A 15942-nucleotide genomic window follows, 5' to 3' on the forward strand; every position below is an offset into this window, starting at 1 on the left:
TACAATTGCACCATTATTTCTTCCATCTTTAAAAAAATCAAGCTTTAATGAAAGTTTTCAGTTGTCCACACTTTCTGATTCTATTTTCATGTTCACTGGTTTTGTCTAGAAGTCACTCCAATCAGGGGTTCATTCCAGCCACTCTACTAAAACAGCTTTTGTCAAGTTAATCAATGACCTCCACAATACTTCTTCCAATGTTTTATTTTCAGTCTTCATCTTCTTTGACTTCTTGGGAACATTTGAAGCATTCAATCGTGTTCTTCTTGAAATACTTTAGGTAGTCATTTGGTTTCTGGAGCACCAATGCTCCCTAGTATTTCTCATATCTGACCATTTGCTACCTCTTGTGATGGATTTCTCTCCTTCCCCAACATGTAGATACTGGAGTGCTCCAGGGACTTATTCATCCTACCTTGTCCCTATCTACATTAATTCTCTGGGTGATCTCATCAATTTTCATTGGCTTTAAATGTGATCTTTATGCTGAGGACTTTAAAAATCTCACTTCGGACTCAACTCCTTTGATGAACTTCATATTAATATATGCAAAAGTCTTCGCTTGAATAAGTTTCTCAAGCCAAACTCTTAGCACCAGCACTCCTCCCTCAGGCTTACCCTTTTCAGTAAATACCACTGTCATTTATGTGCCATCATTCTCGGTGACTCATTTTATATCAATTCCCACATCAGATCCATCAACAAATTCTGTTAAAGCATAATGCAAACCTTACACCTCCGTGTCTCCTCCACTGGTATCACCCCATTTCAAGCCATCATCATCCTCCTCTAAAAGGTGGTCAAATCATCCTGATTCTCTGCTTCTATTCTGTCTTTCCTCTACAGAGCTGTCATAGTATTTCCTTTATGACATTGAGACTGATACATTCCTTGTTTACTATCCTTCTGTAGTTTCCCATCATACTTAGAAAAAAATCAGTCTTCATCTAAATTTACAAACTTCAACAGTTATATGACCTGGTGCTGGCTAACTGTCCATTAGCATCTCTTACCACCCTCACTTTGATTCACTAACAGTGGCGTCTGGCTCTTTCTCCAACCAGACAGACACACTCTTACTTCAGAGCCTTTGCATCGGATATTTTCTCTTCTTTGAATGCTCTTCCCCAGGTATCTTCTTCTTGACTTCATCAAGGCCTCAGTTCAAATGTTACTTCCTCCAAGAAGTCTTTGCTGATAAAACCACTGTAAACATCACAATTTATTTCCTTGAATTCTTTGTTTATCTTATGTCAGTTATCATTACCTGTCACAGAAACAACCAGTGAATTCAGTCCATTTTGCTTCAAAAATATCCAATTTCATGAAAAGTTAAACTTGTCATTCTTGGCTTCATAAAAACAAAAAACAAGCTAATGGATTGATTTTAAAAGTTTATTTGGGCATTGAAAAGACACAGAATGTGATCAATATTACCTCCAAACTCTCTCTTTTAAAAAATATTATGTGAAAATGTTAAAAAGCATATTATGTGAAATTGACAGTGGTATTATCTAGAAAACTCTAGGAGATAACAGTCAGAGAGAATAATGGTGCACTTTTTCGCATATTCTGACACAGAACTAACTGTTTTAGAAATGCTAAATGTACTTATACTGCATGCTAAAAAGTTCATTTCTGACGTATTCATCCTGCTCATATCATTGAGAGACAATTAGTTGAAAAATATTGCATTTTATGGTTGAACTCATAAACAACTTGAGCAGTATATTAAAATATTCGTATCCTTTTTATTTGATAGGAGTATTAGAGAAATAATGTGAAGTCCCCAAACCAGAGTTTAAGTCTTGGTTCCATCATTTACTATGTCTGTGGTCTTGAGTGAGTTATTCAATGCCATATTTTTGTGTTCTCATTGTTACAAAAAGAAAAAGGAAGCAGATATTTTTGAGATACTTAAAAATACATAATGAAATTATCTGAAAACTGGGAAGCTATTAGTAATTTAAATTAAACCTTGACAAATGTTATGCCATGTTGGTTGGACACAAATGCTGGCATACAACTGGCAACAACTATTTAGGCATAAAGTCATATACCAGGTATCTTACCATAATATAAAATAATAAAATTTTGGAAAGGCTAATATGTTTATCAAGTCCTTAAAATACTACCGTATATGCAGTGAATGATTATGAAAGCAAGACTCTGTTGCATATCCAAAGAATATAAGCTGGTAAAATAAATATATATGCTTATTTATTTGCATTAGGCTTTCTTTAGAATAGCTTCAAAATCCTTATATTCATGTAGCAGTTACATCAAGGAGATTTCAAACTAGTAAAGGAATTATTCTTGTTTGATGCATTTCACCATTTATAGTCCAGCTGATATCTGTCAACTCATATGATAAATTAGTGATAGAGTAAAAATAAAAAAAGATAATATAATTGCAGCTCAACATAAGTCTTAGACAGAAATTTAATTTTTCAATTACTTTTAACACTAATTCTTTGCAACCATTCCTATGATGTTAGTATATTAATGTGTTCTTCCAATCTTGAGTTATTGAAAAAAGATCTCAAATGACCTCAGTGAGGGCATTCTAATTAATTAGCTGAGAAGCAACAAAATCATCACTAAAAGAAAATGAGTAAACAGTTAAAGTTTACTGAACACAATATTAATTTTTGAAGTGTACCACCATAAAGCTAATATGTGTGTGATATACAAAAGAAATTACCACCTTCCAGAATGGTTCTTTCAAGTGTCCGATGGCACACATAGTATGACACATCATCCCTGAGATACCATGCCTCTGCCTCTTCTTTCTCTTCACAGGGTGCTCATGTCATTACAAAGTCACACTCAGCACGTTTGATGCTGCTATGGTCCCTAGTTTAGCTATAGTTTTTATAAATATAAAATGTTTATGATAAAACAGCATCAATTCTCTTTTTATTCTGCCATTAAATAAGTTGATTATAAAGTTTATTTGAAAGAAAAAATAAGCGAGAATAGTCAGGAAAATGCTGAAGATAAAAGCAGTTGGGGATTGGGAAGTATTTGGCTATGCCAAATATTAAAATATCTTATGCAGCTTCTGTAATTAAAACAGTGTGGCATTAGAGTATGAATAAGCTGTTAGACCAATGGAACTGAATTAAAAAATACAGAAATAGGCCAGTGATGGTTATTAAGGAGGGCACATATTGCATGGTGCGCTGGGTGTTATACGCAAATAATGAATCATGGAACACTACATCAAAAACTAAGGATAAACTGTATGGTGACTAACATAACAAAATAAAAATTATTATAAAAAATATAGAAATAGAACTAATCTGGTGTGAAAATTCAGCATGTGATAAAGGCTGCATCTTAAATCACTGGGGAAAATAGGACATTTTAATAAATGGTATTGAAATAACTAGATAGTAGAATTCCAAAAGATACAATTGAATTTGTTCCTGTACATTATGACAGAATCTAAATAGATCAAATATTTAAATGTAAAAAATAAAATAATTTAAGGATTGAAAGAAAACAAGACTATAATTTTCTATAACTTGGAGCTGGAAAAAACTTTTCTAACTATACTCAAAATCAAGATGAGGTAAGAGAATGATAAATTGGACTAAATAAATAAATTTGAATTTTTAAATTCTATACTCTTGTGTATGGAAAAAATTTAAATTATAATGATCAAGATAAAAAAATTTTAAAAACAGAAAAATAATTTTAACTCATATCATTTTCCAACTACACATCATGTTTTCCAAATTATATGATACTTTATTATTGACAGAGTATTAACTATTCTAATACTTAAATAGCTTTTTAAACTAGAAGTAAAAGACCAGTAGTTCAAAATAAGCAGGATATAAGGACAATTTATGGAAAGAGAAATGCAAATGGTCCTTAAACATATAACAGGATGTTCAGTTGATAGTGAGCATTGATAATGGAAAAAAAAATTTTAAAACTACTCAGAGAGGTGCCTGGATGGCTCAGTCAGTTAAGTGCCCGACTCTTGGCTTTGGTTCACATCATGATCTCAGGGTCATGAAATTGAGCCTGCGTCAGTCTCTGCGCTCAGTGTGGAGTCTGCATGAGATTCTCTCTCTCCCTCTGCCTCTCCTCCCACTCATGCTCTCTCTCTCTTTCTCTCAAATAAATAAATAAATCTTAAAAAAAAAAAAAAAACTACTCTGAGATACCATTTCTCCTCTGTCATTCTGGGAAAAATCTGACAGTTGGACAACAGATTTTTGTTAAAAAGATTTACATTGACAGGAATCCACCAAAATCCTAGAGGAGAACACAGGCAGCAACCTCTGTGACCTCAGCCACAGCAACTTCTTGTTAGACACATCTCCAAAGGCAAGAGAAACAAAGGCAGAAATGAACTACTGGGACTTCATCAAGAAAAAAGCTTTTTCAGAGAAAACAGTCGATGAAACCAAAAGATGACCAACAGAATGGGTGAAGATATTTGCAAATAGCTTATCAGATAAAAGGCAGGTATCCAAAATCTGTAAAGAACTTATCAAACTCAATACCCAAAGAACAAGTAATCCAATCAAGAAAGGTCAGAAGACATGAACAGACATTTCTCCAAAGAGGACATACAAGTGGCCAACAGACATATGAAAAAATGCTCCACATCACTCAACATCAGAGAAATACAACTCAAAACCACAATGATATACCACCTTATACCAGTCAGAATGGCTAAAATTAACAAGTCAGGAAATGACAGATATTGGCGAGGATGCAGAGAAAGGGGATCCCTCTTACACTGTTGGTGGGAATGCAAGCTGGTGCAGCCACTCTGGAAAACAGTATAGAGGTTCTCAGAAAGTTGAAAATAGAGCTACCCTACAACCCAGCAATTGCACTACTGGGTATTTACCCCAAAGATACAAATGTAGTGATCCGGAGGGACACTTGCACCCCAAAGTTTATAGCAGCAATGTCCACAATAGCCAAACTATGGAAAGAGCCCTGTCCATTGACAGATGAATGGATAAAGAAGATGTGATACACACACACACACACACACACACACACACACACACAATGGAATACTACTCAGCCATCAAAAAAATGAAATCTTGCCAGTTGCAATGATGTGGATGGAACTAGAGGGTATTATGCTAAGTGAAATAAGTCAGTTAGAGAAAGACAATTATCATATGATCTCAATAGTGGAATTTAAGAAACAAAACAGAGGATCATTGGGGAAGAGAGGAAAAAATAAAACAAGATGAAATCAAAGAGGGAGACAAACCATAAGAGACTTTTAAAGGTAGGAAACAAACTGAGGGTTGCTGTGTTGGAAGGGAGGGGGTGGGGGATGGGGTAACTGGGTGATGGACATTAAGGAGGGCACATGATGTAAGGAGCACTGGGTATTATAGAAGACTGTTGAATCACTAACCTCTATCTCTGAAACTAATAATACACTATATGTTAATTAATTGAATTTAAATTTTAAAAATTTAAAAAAAGAGAACTCACGTAAACATTGCTGATAATGGCAAAAATTTGGAAGCAATACAAATGTCTTTCAGTCAAGATTTAGTTAAATTATAACCCATTTATTCAATGGAATTATATGTGACTTTTAAAGAATGAAATAAAAATAAACAGGGGCGCCTGGGTGGCACAGCGGTTAAGCGTCTGCCTTCGGCTCAGGGCGTGATCCCGGCATTCTGGGATCGAGCCCCACATCAGGCTCCTCTGCTATGAGCCTGCTTCTTCCTCTCCCACTCCCCCTGCTTGTGTTCCCTCTCTCGCTGGCTGTCTCTATCTCTGTCGAATAAATAAATAAAAAATCTTTAAAAAAAAATTAACAAAATCACTGGATTTCTAACTTCTAACAAGTGCTATTTTAACCAGAACTTTCTGTTTAATTTTTTGCTCACTAACCCAGAAAAAGGCATAATTTTTAAATGAGTCTTTTGAAAAAAATTGAATAATCACCATTAAGAAAATCATTATATGTTTTGTTTTCAGTCTTTTTAAAAATCACCTATCACTCTAAAATTTTCTAAATAACCACTACATTTAAACTGTCATTGAGGCATACAAGACCATGTATAGAGCCTCCAAACAAATTTAACTAAATTCAGTGAAAAGTGCAAGCTGACAAATTTATTCATGATGTGGAAATTTAAATCAGATAAAAAAGAACCTTGATTTGGCTACCGACTTGAATCTATAATTCACATTCAACAAGATGAAAAAATCACCAATGCTGGGAGTATTATAATCAGTAACCTAAGGATTCAGTAACTAGCTTGGGGGTGAGGGGAAGGAGAGAAGTAATCAAGTCATCAACACTCGTCTTATTAATGTCAATCTTACAAGCACATTTTCTTGAAAGGAAACACTAAGTAAGAAGGATTCATATTTCTATTACAAAGTCATACATTTTTATTTCAGCTTGAAAATTTGTGTTAGAAATATGACAAGGAATATAACAGTCTGGCACAAGAAAATCAAGTGCTATCATCCATTCATTCATAAACCATAGGATTGGGGTATACATAGCTATCATACCAAGGGTCAAATCATATGCTAGGGACTGGATATTTGAAGTTTACTGTAGTTGACAAATAAATGATTGTGATTCAATGTGATAAGTTGTATGCAAAAGTACTTAAAAAAGACTATGGGGAAAAATTGAAACTGTCAAGAAGGACTTCTTAGCACAAATAGCACGTAAGCTGTGTCTTAAGGAATGTTTCATTCTTTATTCTATTTCATAACCAGATGGACGAGAACACCCATGCAAATGGATTAGCAAGTACAAAGATATGGAGTATGATATTACATGATCTATTTGGGAAATGGGAAATAGTTCTGCGGTAACAGTATTAATTGCAGGGAAAGTGGCTACAAATGAGACTAAAATGTACCATGAAGCCATAATGTGAAGTGTCACTTCTTCCAACTAAAATGATTTGTAAACCTTCTCATGGAAAAGAAGATACCACCAAATGTACTTAAGCAGGATGATCAGATTTGGGTTATACAAAGAAAACTCTGATGGCAATGTTATAATTGGATTGGAGAAGTGAGAGACTAAAGATATTTTCCTAATTGTCTAAAGTTGATACTAGTCAACAGGTCTTGGTAACTAATTGGATGTTTAAGGTAATAGACAAAAAAGTCAGGGATGATTCTGAAGTTTCTCTATAATACGACAAGATGAATTCATAGTGGCACAAAGTGGGAGGAAAGCAAGTTTGGGGAAATAAAAATAAGATTATTATCAGATGCCAGTAACTTCCGGGAGATGCTCAGATAACAGATGAATATACAAGTTTTAAGCTGAGATAAAAGTAAAGACTCAGATCTTTAGTAAACAGCTTGCTTGTGATATAAAATCTGTGGAGGAGGGTGGATAATATTGACATGAAAACTGTGGGAAATAAAAGAGTTCCAACAACAGAATAGATCCATGGACCACTGGAGTTTAGACTCCGGAGAGTCCTCTAGAGAGAATATACAGAGATGGGAGAACCTGGGTCAGAGGTATCAAGGGAAGAGAAAATTTTATGAAGGGCACATTGTTGTTCGATCCTTTACACTAGACATGAAAAATAAAAACTAAAATGTTTCCATTGCAAACTTGGGGACCTTTTAAGAAGAGTCAGAGATTGATGAGGAGTAAAAAATTGTTTGCAATGAGCAAAAAGCAGTCAGAAGACAAGCAAAGATAATATGTCTATACATTTCTCAATAAATTGCATTTTAGGGAAATGAGAGCTTATCTATATTTTAAGATTGAGTTCTCTAGTTTTACAACAAAATATTGTCAAATTAAAATACAGTTGAAATACTTAACTTGCTTGCTTTGTATAAATAAGTTTATGAAGTGGAAAAATAGAAACAAAGTGAGATGCTTATTTGACATGAGCCCAAGTAAGTTTACCAGAAAAATCAACTTACTATGCTGTGATTTCTATAAGGATTCTCAGACCTTTAAGAAGCCCTTCCCTGGTTTCCTCTCAAGGGCCTTCCTTACCCTGGGCTGTAAGGAGCTTTAATTCTTCAGTTAATGAACCCTTTGTTGTAGGTTCTGGTTCAGACATTTGGAAAGATTCCAATGTAACCCCAGAAATTTCCTCTGTTCCTCCTTCCCTCCTTTCCTTCATCCCTTCCTCCTTCCTCCTTCCCTCCTTTCCTTTCTCACTCCCTCCTTCCCTCCATTGTTTCTTCTTTCAGATTTTAGGGCAAACCACATGTAAACACCCATCTTTTATCCTTTCTTAAAGTTCTCAACCCCTAAAATTTCTACATTTTCACCTTTCCTGTTTTCTTAAGTCTTGTTTTCAAGAACATGGCTTACCTCTGAGCTGTTCCTAAGTACCTGGGTCTAGCCTGGGGTTACTTCTTATTCCTATGTCATTTGCAAAGCAGAAATGATTGACATTCCCTGAGACAAAGTATGGGTAAACCTGTCTTGGTTCAGGTGCAAATTTCTCCGGATTCCTTAAATGTTTCAGCTGCCAAGGAAAACAGCCCTTCAGAATTCTAATTATTAAAATTTTACCACATATTCTACTTAACTTTTACAATATCTGTGCAAAGTATTGTCCTCACTAGATTTCTACAAAAAATATGCTTGTCATGTTCTTTCTTAGATCATGTGGTTTATTGTCTGTATACTGCAACTTCCCTCTTTTCAAAGAAAAATCTCTCCCATCTGAGTGGTGACCTGGCAAGCATAAGTTGAAACATCTAGTCCTGGGATCCAGCATGTGTGTTTTAAAGAAATATGCATAAGCACAACTCTGGGCCTTTTAAGTGTGTGAATGGAAAGAGTCTGTGGAGGAGAACAAAGAATAAAAGTGGATCAGTTGACTACTGTTGCATAACAAACCACAAATTATTGCTGCAAAACTGTGGCTTAAAACTAAAACCATTTACTTGCCCATGAGCAATTGGGGTTGAGTTCAGAGGGTGGTTCCTCTGCTGGTTTCTCCTGCCATCATTTCTGTGGCTGCAGTCATTTCATGCGTCAGCAGGGGCTGGATGATCCAAGATGGCCTTGCTCACCTATCTGGCAGTTGGCATGGAATGTTGCCTGGAGTGTCTTGGTTTTCTTCCACGTGGTCTCTTATCCTCCAGGAAGATGGACAGTGATTCTTCATATGATGGCTAAAGCATTCCAAAAGATCAAAAATGGAAGTAGCAAGAACTCTTAAGGTTTAGTCTTGGAAGTCCGACAACAATGCTTTTGCCAAAGCAAACTTCAAGGCCAGTCCAGATACAAGGAATATAGAGGTAGGTTTACTTCTTATGGGAGAAATTCTAGTATCACATTGCATGGAGACATAAATACAAGACAGTGTGATTCACTGGAGGCCTTTATTTATAATTCATTGGAAGCCATCGCAACAAAAACAAAATGACTTCTGCCTTAATAAGAAGCCTTATACTTTTTTCTATCAGACATGATTATAACTGGTTAAAGTGTTCTCCCAAACTACACTATGAGCATGTTAAGGGTTAATATCTTACCTTACCTCCCTTAGAATCAAGACTTTAGATAAAACCCTTCACATAGTAAGAATAGAAATAATAATAATAAAATAATAGTAATAATAATATAGTATAATAGCTAATGTTTATTGAGTTCATTGTGGTCTAAAATCTTTGTATGAATTATCTCAATTGCTGCTCACAACACTAGTAGGAAAAGTGTTGTTATTACCCTCCATCAAAAGATGAGGAAACCGAACCTCAGCAGGAACAAATAATGTAGCCGAAATCATATAAATGGGTAAAGGTGAGATTCAAAACCAGTTCTGCCTGACTCCTGAGCCTACCATCCCCACCACCAAGCCACACAGCCTAACATGGCGATGCCTGGGAGGAATGCGACACAGATGGTTTTGTCTCACTCCAGGCAAGCATATTCACACACTAAAGTATAACTGAGTCTTTTATTTATTGCTTCATACATTTTTTTCTTAGTTATTAGGGGTTTTTGTAAGTCCTGACGGTGTGAGGGTGATTTATTTTCATCTCAATTCTAACACATTTTGAACTATTTTATCAGCCTATGGGGGAAACAGATTGTTATTTTTATTTTTATTTGGTTTGTTTAAAAAAAAAACCAAAAAAGCTGGTTTACTGGTAAAACTATTATAAGCAGTCGCCTGGGGACATCTCCTTTGGCAGACAACCTGTTTGTAGAGTCCAATTCCCATCAGCTCAATAGTTGAGATTAATGATATGGGAAGAGTTTGAACACTATAGGTGGCAGAATGGGTGATTTAACAGCAAAGCTGTGCAAATCAATCTGCCCCACATCTCACAGTCCTCTTGTACGTTTACAGAGAAAGAGAAAAAGGCAGGAAGAAGGAAAGGGAGGGAGGGGAGAAAAAAGAAATTTCCCACCTTCAACATTTGGAGTTATATGTGATTTGTGCCCACTTTTTATATTTATCTTTTTCTTTACTTACATGACAACATGCTTATGCTACCGAACACCTTTGTTGTAATGTACCTCTCATTGATGGGAATTCGTATGTAACGCAGGTAACACCCTGCTTCCTCTGAGCCCCAGTTCTCAATGAAAGATGGGCTCAAGTTGTCCCTTTGGATGAGGGGCATGTGGAGGAGAATGTACTGGAGAGGGAACGGCAGGCAACTGCAGGAGAGGGCAGGGTGGATTCCCACGTTTACAGGATTTTACCAGCCTGATCTTCCCTAACGGTATCAACAAAAGGGGTACCATTTCATCGGACTGTTCCTTCAATTGTCTCAGACATCCTGGCAAGCCCAAGTAGCAGGGAATGCAGAACTATCCCCAGGTAGCTCCAAGTTGAATTTGGATCCTATGACCTGACCCTAGAACTCCATCAAGTTGCCACATAGTGTCACCTTGGTCATTTTATTAAATGCACAATGGCATGGTTCTGCATTTTATCAGCTAGAATTTTTTAGCCACGACTTCTCAAGTTATAAATGAGTTTTACTCTGCTTACATAACCATAAGAAAAGGTGTGCTAAAAATATGTATGCAAAATAACATATTTATAATAGCAACTAAAACTAAGAAGTATTTACTGGGGTGGTGTCTGCTAGTTGTCCCATAATGTCCATTTGCCCCTTCTTTCATACTAATAAAATGCTGGACTTTTTGTTCACTCCTGGTGTCCCAGAATAAAGGAAATATTTCTCAGACTCCCTTGTCACTAAGGGGTGGCCATGTGACTTCTTATTCTGGCCATGGGATATCAGTGGGAATATGTGGAAGCATTCTGTTTCCAGAAGCCTTCCTTGTAAGGTGCTTGGATATTCGCCTTGCCTTCTTCCTGTGTATCTTTTCCTCAGTCTTCCCACCTGAAATACAGCTATGTTGGGTGCCATTCTTGCAGTTATGTTGAATCACGAGGACCAGAACTGACATCTGAAAGGTGACTGGGCGATGTGGAAGGAACATGGGTCCCTGAAGACTGGGTGCAGCAGAGCTATCATACCAACCCCTTGTAAGATGCTTGCATGTGAGAAAGGAAGAAACTCCTTTCATGTTTAAGCTACTATTACTTTGAGTCTTTTTTACTTTCAGCCAAACCTCGTCCTAGATGATATACCTAGCAATAAAATTCAGAAAAAATGTACAAAACCTATGTACAGCACACTTTATTTAATGAAGGACATAAATGAATACTTGAATCAGCAGAGAATCATGCTAATTTTCTGGTTGAGAAGGCTCAATATTATAAAGATATAAATTCTCCCCAAATTGACCTATAAATTCAATGCAAACATAATCAAAATCTCAATTGGATTTTTAAATGGATCTTAAGGTGATTCTGAGGTTCATCTGGAAAATTAAATGTACAAGAGTACACACACAAAAAATGTGAGTAAAAGGATGATGAGTCGGGACTTGCCTTCTAATATGTCAAAATATATTATAAAATACATGAATTAAAATAATGTATTATTAGCATAGAAAGCACAATATACACCAATGAAATAAAAACACCCAAATATACATGTATATATACACATAGAGTATAAACAAATATAAGCAGGTAGCATGTATACATATATACACATGCATGAGACTATAGATATTTAAATGCAACCTGCTATATGTAGAATATGGATAAATATATGGTATATATAAGTAAAGATATATAAATATATGAGAATATATGTTAGTAGTTTTTAAAGCAGGGATGTTAAATGAGTGATGTTCAGGAAATTAGATATACCTCTGGGAAAGAATTGATTTAGATTTTATTTTGTATAATTTTTTAAGATAAATTCTGGATAGATTTAAATATTTACATGTATAAAAACAAATATAAAACAATTAGAAGGCAATACAGGAAAGTTTTTAAATATAATTCTAGGTTGGAAGAACATTTTTAAACAGCTTTCAGTAGTCATAAGAGAAAATTAAATGTTCTCATTACATACAAATTTGAAGCTTCTTTTCAATGAATGGTGTAACAAAGTTAAAACACAAGCTACAATTTGAAGAAAATATTTTCAACATATAAATGGTATGTGTAACAGGTAAATGGTAAATTCTATAATATGTAAAGAGTTCTTACAAATTCAGTAAAAATGGGCAAAAGATTCTGAAGAATTCACAGAAAAATAAATGCAAATAACCTGCAAATATAAAACCACACAAATGTATTTAACATTTTTGTAATAAAAGGAATTAAAAATAAGATAAAGATACTAATTTTGGGGGCATTCAACTGCAAAATTTTGAAAGAGAAAATTTTGTTTAAAATGAGTGTAGTATTCAGAAACTCTCATACACTATGGATGGAATTAAAAGAAAGCAATCTGGCGATACCTTTTAATATTTAGAATGTGCATATCTTTCAGCCAAATGGTTCCACTTCTAAGAATATATCTTACAAAAAGTACAGCCCACGAATACAAGCATATGTATAAGGATGTCCATTGTCCATAACAATCTAAATCAAGAATGAAATCTAACCCATATTTGTAAAGATTTCCAAAAAAGGAAAGCAAAGCAAAACAACAACAACAGAAGACAACAAAGAGTTTGAATAAAATGTCTCATATACATAAAAAATAAAACCAAACCTATACATAGAAAACGGCTTAACGTAATGCACACCAAGTTTAGGGATGGGACAAGAAGGAAGAGATGAGTTTAAAGGGACACAAGCAGGCTATTCCCAAGGACTTTTGCCTTATTCGAATTGTTCTGATACTTATTTCCCACAGGAATACATATATAAATGTAAACACTAACACTGTTTAAATCTGAGCAATGTAAACTCATTAGGCGATGAGCACAAAAGGAAAATCTACAGTTTTAGAAAGGAAAGGTGGTGCATCTCAAAGAGGCAACAAGGGGTACCTGGGTGGCACTGTGGGTTAAGGGACCAACTCTTGGTTTTAGCTCAGGTTGTAATCTCAGGGTCCTGAGATTGAGCCCCTTGTGAGGCTCTGTGATCAGTGCAGAATCTACTTGAGATTTTCTCTCCCACTCCCTCTACTCCTCCTGTTCATGCTTTCTCCCTCTCTCTCTCTTTCTATATATATATATTGGCGTCACAAAAGGATAGGTGAACGGGTGGCATTGACTCTTGTAAACAAGTTGGGATACGAGCATCCCAGAGTTCCATGCCAATCCATCACCAGGTCCCACCCTTGCTGTTTCCTGTAGGTCCAAACCCATTTTCCTCCAAATTCAACAGTTTCTTTATTTACATTTTTCCTAGAGTATGTCATCTTAACAAAAGAAACACTCCCAGACCTGACAATGTTTTGAATTCAAACGAGAAGCTTGGTTAAGATTTTGAAACGTCTTAGTATTAAAATAAATCTAAATGACAGCAAAATCTCAGTTTTAACTGCATATAGTATTGACAGGGTATTTATCAGTGAATTCAGATTTCAGAAAAACTGCAAATGCTACTAGTATAAGTCCTAGTAATGTATGTTTATATTGTAAATTTGGATAAGTGGCTTAGTTTATTCCTATGTAACAAAATATCACTTATTTTATATACCAGGAAATTACAAAACAGAAATGTCTAGTAGTTAAGATTTCAAAATTCCCTAAGTAAAACCAGAAACAAAATTTATTTATTTTCTTTACAACTCCCATAAACTATTGTCTTTTTCTTTAGACTGTTTAATCAAACTGGTCTATAATTATTGATCATTGATCATTTGCCATTTGTTATTTAAAAGTCACAAATATTTTATCCTATTTTAACACTGGGTTCCAATGATAACAAAAAGATATTCACTTACTATATAGACACGGAAATAATTGCTTGAAAGGGAAAGTGTTTTCCAATTAATTGTTATCTTTTATGAACCTAAAACAATTGCTTCGGCATGGTATGACATAATAGAATCGGAGTCTTATCTACCAGCTATATGAACGTACATTTTTTTATGTAACTGCTCAGACAACTAGATATAATTTTTTAAGTGCCAGTAAAGTGGTTGGCATGCAGTTGACCCTTGCTAAATATTATGCTTCCTTTCCACTAAGTGTGCCAATGGGCTCTGGGAAGCTTGAGCTCAAGTTATAGTTCGTGAAACCTTTTTTCGATTATTCATAGAAGCAATAATTTAGAAACCTATTTGATTTAATAATCATAAAATAATCTAGGTTGAGATTTCTGAACTCTGACACAAAGTTACTGAATTAGAATGATAAGGAATAAATTCAAAAACTCTATACAAACACCTTTCTGGGTAATTCTGATGATCAACCCCGGAAGAACAAAACTATCCTAGACATTTTAGTAAATGCAAAGAAGCATATTTAAAGTAACTGGCAATAAAATTCTACAGAATTAAAATGGCAAGAATGAACTATGAGAAATGGTGTGCATTTATTCACATCTTCTAAAATCTAAAGTCTCTTCATTTTAGCCATCTTGTCTGTTTTAATTTTTTACAGCACATGCTAATATCCATATAGTAAAGAGTAAATAAATGTCATTCTTGGCAAGTATTGACAGCATCTTACTTATTATTCAAATAGACCATCTTTGCAATCTAGTACCATCATTATAAACTCCTAAGGAGCTATCATTGTTTCTATGTGGTCCAAAGCATTCCTTGCTGAATAAATCTACATTTTGCATTACAAATTGCTTTGCTATTTGCTTCATCTTGCTTAGAACTTCCTAATCATTCATGACATATGACATTGTGATGGAAAGACATACACACAGAGCCACACACTGTGCTCCATTAATTTTATTTGTGTACTTAGTGAAAGTTCCAGCCACTGCATCTAAATAGCTTCTCCTCTTTCTGGGTCAAGAACATGAAATGACAAATGGAGTGTGATCCTTCTGGAAATTATTCTGAGAGTTACTTCTCCTACCTAGCTCAGGTTGCTATGTAACCCAAGAATCAGAGTTCTGGAAAGGTCCTGCTGAGATAGTTTAGTTCCTGCTTCTGCCCCCAGGCTAGGTTTCGTATCCACCTTCCTAGTAAAATGCAAAGCTCGATGCCAGCTTCTGAGACTGTCTATGTGTAAAAAACTAGGTATGTGCAGTGTGAATGTGAGGGCGTAAAATGACCCCCCAACTGCTAATGTTTTTAAACCAACTGTAGCACATTACACAGACTTTTCATATATAGAGAAATTATCCCTGAATTTACTGATTTTGTAACTATATACATTTCATGCAGTGGTTTGGAATCATCAGGTTACTTGGTCCATTCTGTTTCCCAGAACTTTGATTACCCAGGGACGGAGCAGAAAGTAGATGAAATGATAGGATTTTAAAGGTACCAAGATCTTGCGTCCCTCATAACATCTTCTGTATCTACACCGCTGTAAATCTATCTTCTCGCCTTATTAATGGATTAAATTAATGAAGACTCTGGAGGCTGACTCCCTGTACTCACAGCCTGTTTCCACCACCTCCTAGCATAGGCATCACAGGCAAGTTCCCTAACCTCCCTGTGCCTCTCAATCAA

This window comes from Ursus americanus, chromosome 13, assembly GCF_024610735.1.
Source record: "Ursus americanus isolate L20-20 chromosome 13, mUrsAme1.1.p, whole genome shotgun sequence".
Taxonomy (NCBI): domain Eukaryota; kingdom Metazoa; phylum Chordata; class Mammalia; order Carnivora; family Ursidae; genus Ursus; species Ursus americanus.